Source organism: Eptesicus fuscus, chromosome 7 (genome assembly GCF_027574615.1).
Source record: "Eptesicus fuscus isolate TK198812 chromosome 7, DD_ASM_mEF_20220401, whole genome shotgun sequence".
NCBI classification, from domain to species: Eukaryota; Metazoa; Chordata; class Mammalia; order Chiroptera; family Vespertilionidae; genus Eptesicus; species Eptesicus fuscus.
In genome coordinates this window covers 89,332,608-89,342,113 of record NC_072479.1, presented here as the reverse complement: position 1 = coordinate 89,342,113, position 9,506 = coordinate 89,332,608, and positions in this window count along the sequence as shown.

Here is a 9,506-nt window from a genome sequence, read left to right as displayed (position 1 = left end):
CAGTGCTTTTTAGTGAGACAACACTTCTTTTAGCGTTTCTATTAAGGTTAGCTGAGCGCACCTGCCTCAGTCACAAGATCATGGGCAAGCAATCTATTTTCAGGTAGTCCCCCCTCCCCTTTTTGTCTTCTGTCCATCAACACCGTCCAGTACCAATCATATAATGAAAATGTTTGTGGTTCAGAGTCATTCCATTACTAAGACCCATGCAAAGGTTCATTCATTCATTCATTTGTGTATTCATGCACTTAGTATTTAACAAGTACTAATTGAGTGCCTCCTTTGGGCCAGGCATTATTCAAGGTAAACACCCTGCCCTCAAGGAATATTCTAGTGAAGGTCATGGACAATAAACAAGCAAAGAAACATCAGATTGGTAAGTGCTATAAGAGGAATAAGCAGAGCGATAAGATAGAATGTGAGTAGGAGGGGTGCCATTTTAGACAGAAGACACAAAGAGGTCCAGGATAGACTCCAGGGGGAAAACGGGAAGGACAACAGCCCTGATGCAGGAAAAGAATGGACACAGCTGAGGCACTGACAGGAGGGAATGTGCGTGGGGTGGAATGAACACTTGGACAGGATGACATCGGAGCGGTGAGCTGGGGCCAGGTCACTTGGAGTCCTGCAGGCATGGGAGGTCTCTTGATTTTGTTAAAAAATGGGGAGCCCTCAAAGGAGAGACATGATCTGCTTTCTTGTGTAAAAACAGCTCTCTAAAAAGAGAGGGTGGAGAACAGAAAGACCAGTCACAGGATCGTTGCAATGGTCTCGGGCAAGTGTGCTGGTGGCTTAGAGCAGATGCTGGCCGCAGAGAGGAAGACCGCTCGCTTCTGTCTGCTCTTGCTGTCATTCCGGACCATCACACCAGCCAGGAGAGTTCTCAGTGATGCCACCACGTGCCCGATGCCCAGGAGAAATCCACACGTGGTAAATGAGACATACCCAGAGTTGGCCAGGAGCCCGCATCCTCTTGTCTCTCACTGAATCCTTGGCCCCTTTGCTTCTGGCTCAGCCCCACTAGAAGGGGAGCCTTGTTCTGTGCCAGCCCTTCAGAAGTTTGGAGAGATTGGCAGGACAAGGAATCCCTGAAAGCTGATAGGCTTTGGCAGGTACAGGCGGCAGCAGTGGTGGTCTCTGCTCGTCCTAGCTGTCTTAGCTGTGGATGCCCACATTAACTTCTTGTGTTTGCTGTCCCTATCTTGACTTATTCTTAGACTGGCCTCCACTCACCTGTCCACCCACCTTCTGGATCCTCCAGAGGACCAGCCTCCTTCTCCCGGGCCCTGTGCTCTCCCCAGCTCACCTGGCCCCTCCTCCAAGCCTCTGCTGACACATTACTTCCTCCTGGAGGCTGTCCCCGAGGGCCGCCTGCCAGTCTGTGTTGTGTGTGTTGGGTGCCCTGATTAAACGCACTCCGGGCACTAGGGACTGTTCCCTCACAGGACTCGCAACCATTATAATTGCATATTTGCCCAGCAGGGTGTTTTCAACAGTAGTTTAAATTTTTTGGTAACTGGTTTCATCTGCCCCGTCTCTTGCTAATAGTGGGGGGTAAAAACCAGCCCTTAAACTTGCCAGTGGAAGGTAACAGCCTTTTCCAGTTTAAAACAAGCTCTTTTCCCCAAATAATCAGTTAATGCAGGGTTGAAACTTCCTACCAGGATTGCTTCCTTTCCTCTCAAGCACGTTCCCACAGTCCTCCTTCCGGAGGTGTGTCTGGCTGCAGGGAGGGTGGCTCAGGGATCCTCCGCATTGGGCAGGGCCCAGGCGTGCTGCCCTGGGCTGAGGAGGCCCCCTCCCACCTGGGCCTCGGACACTGGGCCTCGGACGCTGGCCTTGCCCAGGCCCTGCTCTGGGAGAGCCCAGGGATCTCCTCCTGCCTCCACACCCAGCTCAGCCCCTGCTGGCCTCAGGGACCCCCATGACACCTGCAGCTGCACTGCCTCCCTGTCTGGGATTTCGGAGGATCAGCTTCACCCTCCAGCCTTGGCTGCAAGGCCGTCTCCTAGCTTGCTGTGACAGGCTCACAAGCTGGCATTCTCAGCTGTCTCGAAGTGTATCGTGAGGAACTTGTATATCCTCTGGATGCCACACACAGGCCAAGAGGAAGTGGGGAGCTATCTCAGTCCCATTCCACAGAAACCCACTGGAAACCATTTCCACTCCACTGTGGCTGCCCCATGGTTTAGGGGGTGCCTGAGAAAGAGAATTTCCTTTATGTTTCAAGCAGAAAGCAGAGTCCAGTCTGCTGTGATCTATCATTGTAAAAACACTAGAGTCCCGGTGCATGAAATTCGCCCAGCCTGCACCCTCTCCAATTTGGAACCCCTCAGGGGATATCTGACTGCTGGTTAGGGACTGATCCCACTCTGGCAGTCGTACATCCCTCTCACAATCTGGGACTGCTGGCTCCTAACTGCTTGCCTGCCTGCCTGCTTGATTGCCCCTAACTGCTTCTGCCTGCCAGCCTGATCACCCCCTAACCACTCCCCTGCCAGCCTGATCGATGCCTAACTGCTCCCCTGCTTGCCCGATTGCCCCCAACTGCCCTCCCCTGCCAGCCCAATCACCCACAACTGCCCTCTCCTGCTGGCCATCTTGTGGTGGCCATTTTGTGGCAGCCATCTTGTGATGACGTAAGGGCATCACGCAAGGGCGTGAGGACTACCTAGGCTTTTGTTAGTATAGATACATTCTCATTGTAATACAAAGCTAAAAAGACATTTTTACACTGTATTTCTAACATTTAACATAGTGCTATCAGCACTGAGTTCTTTCAAATGGATATTAATAAAGAAAATAAAAATCATGTGTAATTGTGCTTCCCAGAAATAATGATCATTTATTCTGTGTATATGTTGCTGTGTACATTCTTTCTATTTGTAACCATATATACACATTAAAAGATAGAATTAGATATTTACTTTTCTCTTATCCGATTCCTTAAACACATCAACATATATTTAAAAAAATAATGGCCTGCCTGGCTGGTGTGGCTCAGTGGTTGAGCATCAACCTATGAACCAGGAGGTCACGGTTCGATTCCTGTTCAGGGAACATGCCCGGATTTCAGGCTTGATCCTCAGTGTGGAGTGTGCAAGAGGCAGCCAATCAATGTTTCTCTCTCATCATTGATATTTCTATCTCTCTCTCCCTCTCCCTTTCTCTTTGAAATCAATACAAATATATATTTTTAAAATGATGGCCCACTCAAGGAGGTCACCTAGAGAGGCTATGTTCTATGTCCATGATGTCCCTGTCACTAATACACCTAGGGACACTAATTGCCTTCCAACATTGTTGCTAATTATTTTATTCTCAGTATGAACATATATTCATCCTTTAATGGATTTTAATTTGGAACAAGAATATTATTTGAATAATGGTGAAAAGGCGGATGTTACTGCTTTGGATCAAAAATAAGAAGTTAATATAAAATAAGAAGATTGACTTTTACTCCATGGCTTATAAATTGCTTTGAAGATTAACCCCCACTGGGAGTCCCAAAATGTTTCTTGCAGAGGCATCATGGGAAAAAGTACATATTTTCCAAGGGGGCTCCTTAGAAGGTGATGGTTTGCATCTGTATGCGAAAATTCCAGTAGATGAGTTTTAAAAGATAATTATATTGATTTATAGTAATAGTTTTTATAACATTGGACTTTTATAGAAATTTATTTGTAGCTGTAGGGAATTTAGTTTAGTAATCAGATTATTATGTTTTGCTTTTACTTCGAAAATTTAGGTCTTCACATGATTTGGGTTGAGGAGATCAAGGATTTTCTTCCCAATGTGACAAGCTTTCTCCAGGAGTTGCTTTGAATTTTCCCATCATTGCTTTGTTTCTCTCCTCACTACTATCAATTCATAAGAGAAGAGAGCTCCTCACATACTTCTGCACACCCTAATATGTGTGTTATAGCAAAAGGGTATCTTGTCTTTATTGTTATTACTAGAGGCCCGGTGCACGGGATTCGTGCACTGGTGGGGAGTGTGGCCTGCGGAGACTGGCCCACTGTGGGAGCAGCTGCTCATCCCAGTCAGCTGAGCAGTGCTCCCATTGTGGGAGCGCACCGACCACCAGGGGGCAGCTCCTGCGTTGAGCAGCTTCCCCCCCCCCCCCCCCCCCCCCGCCCGTCCCCCTCTCCGGTGGTCAGTGCGCATGTTGTAGCGACTGGTCAACCAGTTGTTCTAGTCATTCTGCCATTTGGTCGCTGGGCTTTTATTATAAGGATTATTTTGTTGTTAATCCTCACCCCAGAATATTTTCTCCATTGTTTTTTAGAGAGAGTGGAAGGGAGGGAGAGAGAGAAAGAGAAATATCAATGTGAGAGAGACAAACATCAATTGGTTGCTTCCCATACAGCCCCAGACCAGGGCCAGGGGTTGAAATTGCAACCCAGGTACATGCCCTTGACCCAGAATGGAACCTGCGACCCCTCAGTGTGTGGGTCGATGATCTAACCACTGAGCGCACCAGCCAGGGTGGGCATCTTGTCTTTAGGAGGAGTCTAATTGGGGGTCACAAATATCTACAGGGGCTAGGCAGGTCACAAATGAGTGAAGAGGGCCATGTGTAAGGAAACAGCAGTGCTAGCCTGATGACAAATGGGCAATGGCTGTCAGCCTCCATGTTGGAAGGCAGCGGGGAATGGTGGGACCTGGGGAAAGCCAGATAACGCATCCCCTAGTCAAGGGGGCTGACTTTTACCTTGAGGGAGTGTAAACTTGGGGCTGTTATAACTGCTGATTTTCATTCTGACAAGCCGTAAGTCTGGATCTTTATCTTACCGCTCTTGATTTTCAAATGTCGGCACATAATTCAGACATACCAGACAGGCAGAGAGGCATAGCGATCAAGAACTTGTACTCTGGAGTCAGACGGCTTGCGTTCAAATTCCACCTCTGCCACTTATTAATTAACTGTGCCACTCTAGGCAAGTTACTCAACCTGCCTGTGCCTTAGTTTCTTTATCTGTAAAATGGGTATGGTAATAATAGTACCTACCTCGCAGGTTTGATGTAGATTAAGTGAGTTAACATGGAAAGCATATGCATGTCTCTACCTAGAGTGCTACAGAAATGTTAACTTTTGCTATTTAAAGTGAGAAATCACTGTATGGTTTAAATAAAATATCTGCAGGCTGAATTCGGCCCATAGACTTCTGATTTGGGTACTGTGGTCTAGAATCAGGAAAGAAAGCTTTTGGTAACCTAAAAGTTTGTATAAAATTATGCTCACCTTCTCAGCATATCCCATACACTAAGGCTTTGTGAAAGTCAATCTGACCCTTAGTAACTCTCCAATTTGCTGATGAACACAACTGCCCCAGTAGTCACCCAGTGACCCACACAAGGGGGGACTGGCCCATTTCACCTGGGCAGGGCTCTACAGGTACGGCTGTCTGTGTTGTTAGCATATTGATATACCCCCATAATCGCCCATGAACAGATGCTATCCTAGCCAACCCCATCCATGACTTGGCTATCCCAGCCCCTCAGACTGCCCTGCCCCACCCCCAATGGCCCTGGCCCTCAGACCTGCCTCTGCTCCACAGCCTGGCATCTCTTCTGATTGGTTAGTGTCCATGCCATGCCAATTAAATATTTTCTTTACCACCTTTTCACGTAGGTGTAGCAAAGCCAAATAAGTTGCAGATTCAAACGTGAAAAGGTGTTGTTTTTTTTCTCCTAAAACATGTTATTTAACCTCAACGAGTCTTAGTTTCCTTATCTGTGAATTGAGGATAATATTAGTAACTAACTCTTGGGTTGTGATACATGAGAGAATCCATACAAAATGCTTAGCACAGTGCCTGAAACAGGGCAACCCTCCCTCTAGAAATGCTACTGTCAGTGTTAATTTAGGTCCCCTCCCTCCTCCCACCAGGAGGAGACCATGCCTTGAATCTCTCTTATCCTCAGGAAGCCTTAATCTGTTTGATGGGGTTGCTATTCAGGGCCTATGGATTTTTAACTATATATGTTCAAAGTTTTTTAACAATTAAATATAAACAATATTAATAAAATTATAACAGCACAATTAGATATAAAATATTAATAAAATTAGAATATAACAAGCATATAACATTATAAATAATTTGGACATATTAAAAAAATGGAAAAAAACGTCTAACATCCCAATCTAGAACACCAGCTTCTAAAGTATTATAATTAAACATGATTATTTAATAAGAAATTTTAAGAACAATTTGATACCTTTCTGTTATTTGGCCAAATTATTATCCCCCTAAGGCAGGGGCATGTCCATCTTGGTCACTGTTATATCCCCAGTACCTGCAGAGTGCCTGGCCATGACAGGTACTCAATCCATAGTTACTAAATGAATGTTTGAATGATGAATGAACAAATGAAGACTAGGGAGGAGGCAGACACAAAACATTAGAGTCCAGGGGAGACCGAGCTGGGTGTCTGCTAACCAGGAGTTGGCCAGCAAGGACCAAAGATTCAGAATTCAGTTTCTGGGAAGGTAGAGAAGAAAAGAAAGTTGTGAGTCAAGGTCCTGGAGTCTACATGGGGACAGTCCTAAACAGGATCTCAATATGTGACAAGAAGCCCCAGCATTGAGGTGGAAGCTCAGAAGGGAGTGATCCTGTTCACCCAACACCCCCTGCTCAGGCACCTGCTGGTCTCGGAGTGTGTCAGGCCCTTTTCCACAGGCAGCTACACCCCCACTGGGCCAGGTGGGAGACAGAGCACCCAGAGCCCAGGCAGTCCCTGGCCTGGTACGTCATCCTGAACACAACCCTACTGCTTGTCCCAGCCCCATCTCACATCCAGCCTTGATCAGAGGGGCCTTTCTGCCTCCTGCTGCTTCCCTTCAGTGGGAACTAAGAACATCCTGGGGTCTATGCAGGCCTTTAGGCTCAGGTCAGCTTGAGACTCAAAGCCCTTACATCCTGTCTCTCTGTGAGTAGCACCTAATTTCGAGCAGCAGGCCCTAGACTGTTGGCTTCTAGTGCAAGCATGTCAAACTCAAAGGCTAACACGGGCCAAATAAACAAGGCATGTGGCCCTTGGGCCGTGAGTTTGACATGCTTGTTCTAGTTCATCACCATATTCAGGGCTATGTTAGCAACAGCTGTGGGGGTTACTAACACATTGAAATGCAGCAAGTGACACAGGATTCACACCTGGCCCAGGGATGCGGCTCTCCAGCAGAGTGTCCAGCAAGGTTTTCAACCACCTTGATTGTCCATAAAATGTAACCCAATGTCTGGCACCTTATTAGATGGGGTGGGCAGAAGTAGGTTTACAGTTGTATGGAAACACGGAGTTTACTCTTGTATTATTATTTATTAATTATTGTATTATTTTCCATATGAACAACTGTAAACCTACTTTTGCCCACCCCTGTATAAATGAATAAATACACGAATAAACGAATGAGAGGGTGTAGGCAACAGCTGCTCCATAAATGTGTGTTGTGTGAATGGGTTCTCTCATCAACTGTTTTCTGAAAATTCCAGTGTCCCTTACATGCGACACAGCATTCTGAATACATCTTAACCAGCATTTGAAACTGGTTCCAGAGGTCAAGTTCACCCTCTTACTTGGACCTGGGCCTTTATATAACACACTTCAATCACCGGTCTGGGGCGGCCGTCAGTAAAGGTTTCTGCTGTGAGTAACACATCCGGAACACAAGCCCTATTTTGCTTTACATACTTGAGTGAAGAATTGGTCCCTGGCTGAACATAATGGAAGTCATTTGTTCTGGAAAAAGCAATTCAGAAAAAGATACCACCTAAAAAGCTCGAGCAGTCCACTCAGAACTCTCTCCTCTGATGGGCTCTGAAAGATCCTTGGGCTTAAGAGCTATTTTGGGGGGGTGGTAGGGAGTGATTTCGTTTCCCATAATGGCATCTTCTAGGAAGTCTGTCTGTTCCCTGGAATCATTGCTCCTGCAGTGTGCGACTGGCCCCGTCTGGGAAGTAAGGATGCTCCCTTCGGCGCCTGGCGGCCCCATTAGAGCCCTTTGGAAGCGGCTTCCACAATCCCTGGCCGGGGTGGGAGGCTGTTGGCATCAGTGGGAAAAGTGGAGAGCAGCTCCTTTCACTTCAGAGGCTGCCCTGGAGAAGACCCCGTCCCTGAGTCCCCATGGGAGAGCTGGTGACATTTTCGTGTTGTTCTTTGTGGCCCATCCCTGCCGCCAGAGGCAAAGGGGAGCCGTGGGTTTCATGCACAAGGACCAGGAAGAGGGGGAGGGGTCCCCCCAAGCCGCTCTCTGTTTTCATCTTCCTTCGGACTTCACCGTGGGATTGCTTCTCCCTGTTAGAGCTGTGGTTTTCATAACTCAGCCCTCAAACCAGAGAGCCCTGTGGCCTCGGGGCGGGCAGCAGAGGTTCTGCGGCCTGGTGGGTAGAGGGTGCAGGGAGGTGGGAGGGCAAGTCCAGCCCTCTCTGGAGCGGGAGGCACACAGGTCTTCTCACGTTCCTTACAAGTGAGCTTCTCAAGGTGCACCTCTGGCCCAAACTGGGGAGCCGAACCCAAGGCCTTGCCTTGTGACGGGAAGCGGCCATTCAGCCACGTTCAGCTTTTGTTCAGAGCCTCCCGAAAGGGAGCCGCCCTGTCCCACCCGGGGCTTCAGGGAAGCCGGACCCTCCCCAGAAATGACAAATGGAAAAGACAGACGGACTCGAGCCAGGCCAGGATACAGTCTCTGGAAAGAGGTTGTTTGTGTCTCCGATGCCATAGAAAACACATCCTTTTAACTTATTAAGCAGGGAAACAGCACAATCACCCAGGCTGGAGGTTACCAAGGTGAACCCAATCCCAAGATTAAAATCTGCCAGCCCAGAGGTCCAGGGACGCATGGAGGCCCGGAGAGGAAACCGAGTTCACTGTTGGTAAATTTTTTTGGATGCTGTTTATGTTTGAACTTTTCTCTGTTTTCCTGTAGAAACTTCCGTACCCTCTTCCTGTGTCCCTACAAAAGGCCCGGACAATGCGGTCCCAGCCCTGCTGTGGGACACGGGCGGGGCCCCACCTTCCTCCTTCCTGCAGGGATATCCTTTCCTATAGAAGAGGTAAGAATGTAAGGTTCGTGTGAACGTGTTATTATATTCCTTATCTCAGTCATTTTGTGATTTGCTGGTTGGCGACAAGAAGTCAGCCTGGCCACATTCACAATAGAGGTGGCCCCGGTTCCGAGTTCGGGCTCGTGCTGTTTTCTCAGCTGAAGAGGGCAAACGGCCGGTGAAAACGCGGCTTGTTTTCCGGAATCTTATCAAGAGTTCACGTCTAAGGCCAGAGAGAGGAGGGAGGGCTCCGCTTTTTTTTTTCTCTCCCCTCATTGTTTCCCACTGAATTGGCAGGAAACAGGAATCCTCTACCTGTCCCCCTGGGGAGCAAAATTGATTCGATTCCATTTTTCAGATGTATCCGCCACCACCAGAAGTTGGGGACATTTCCGCTCACCCCCGAAACGAACGTGTTCTGCATTTACAACAAATGACATCTTTCAAAGCTGGCAATAAATC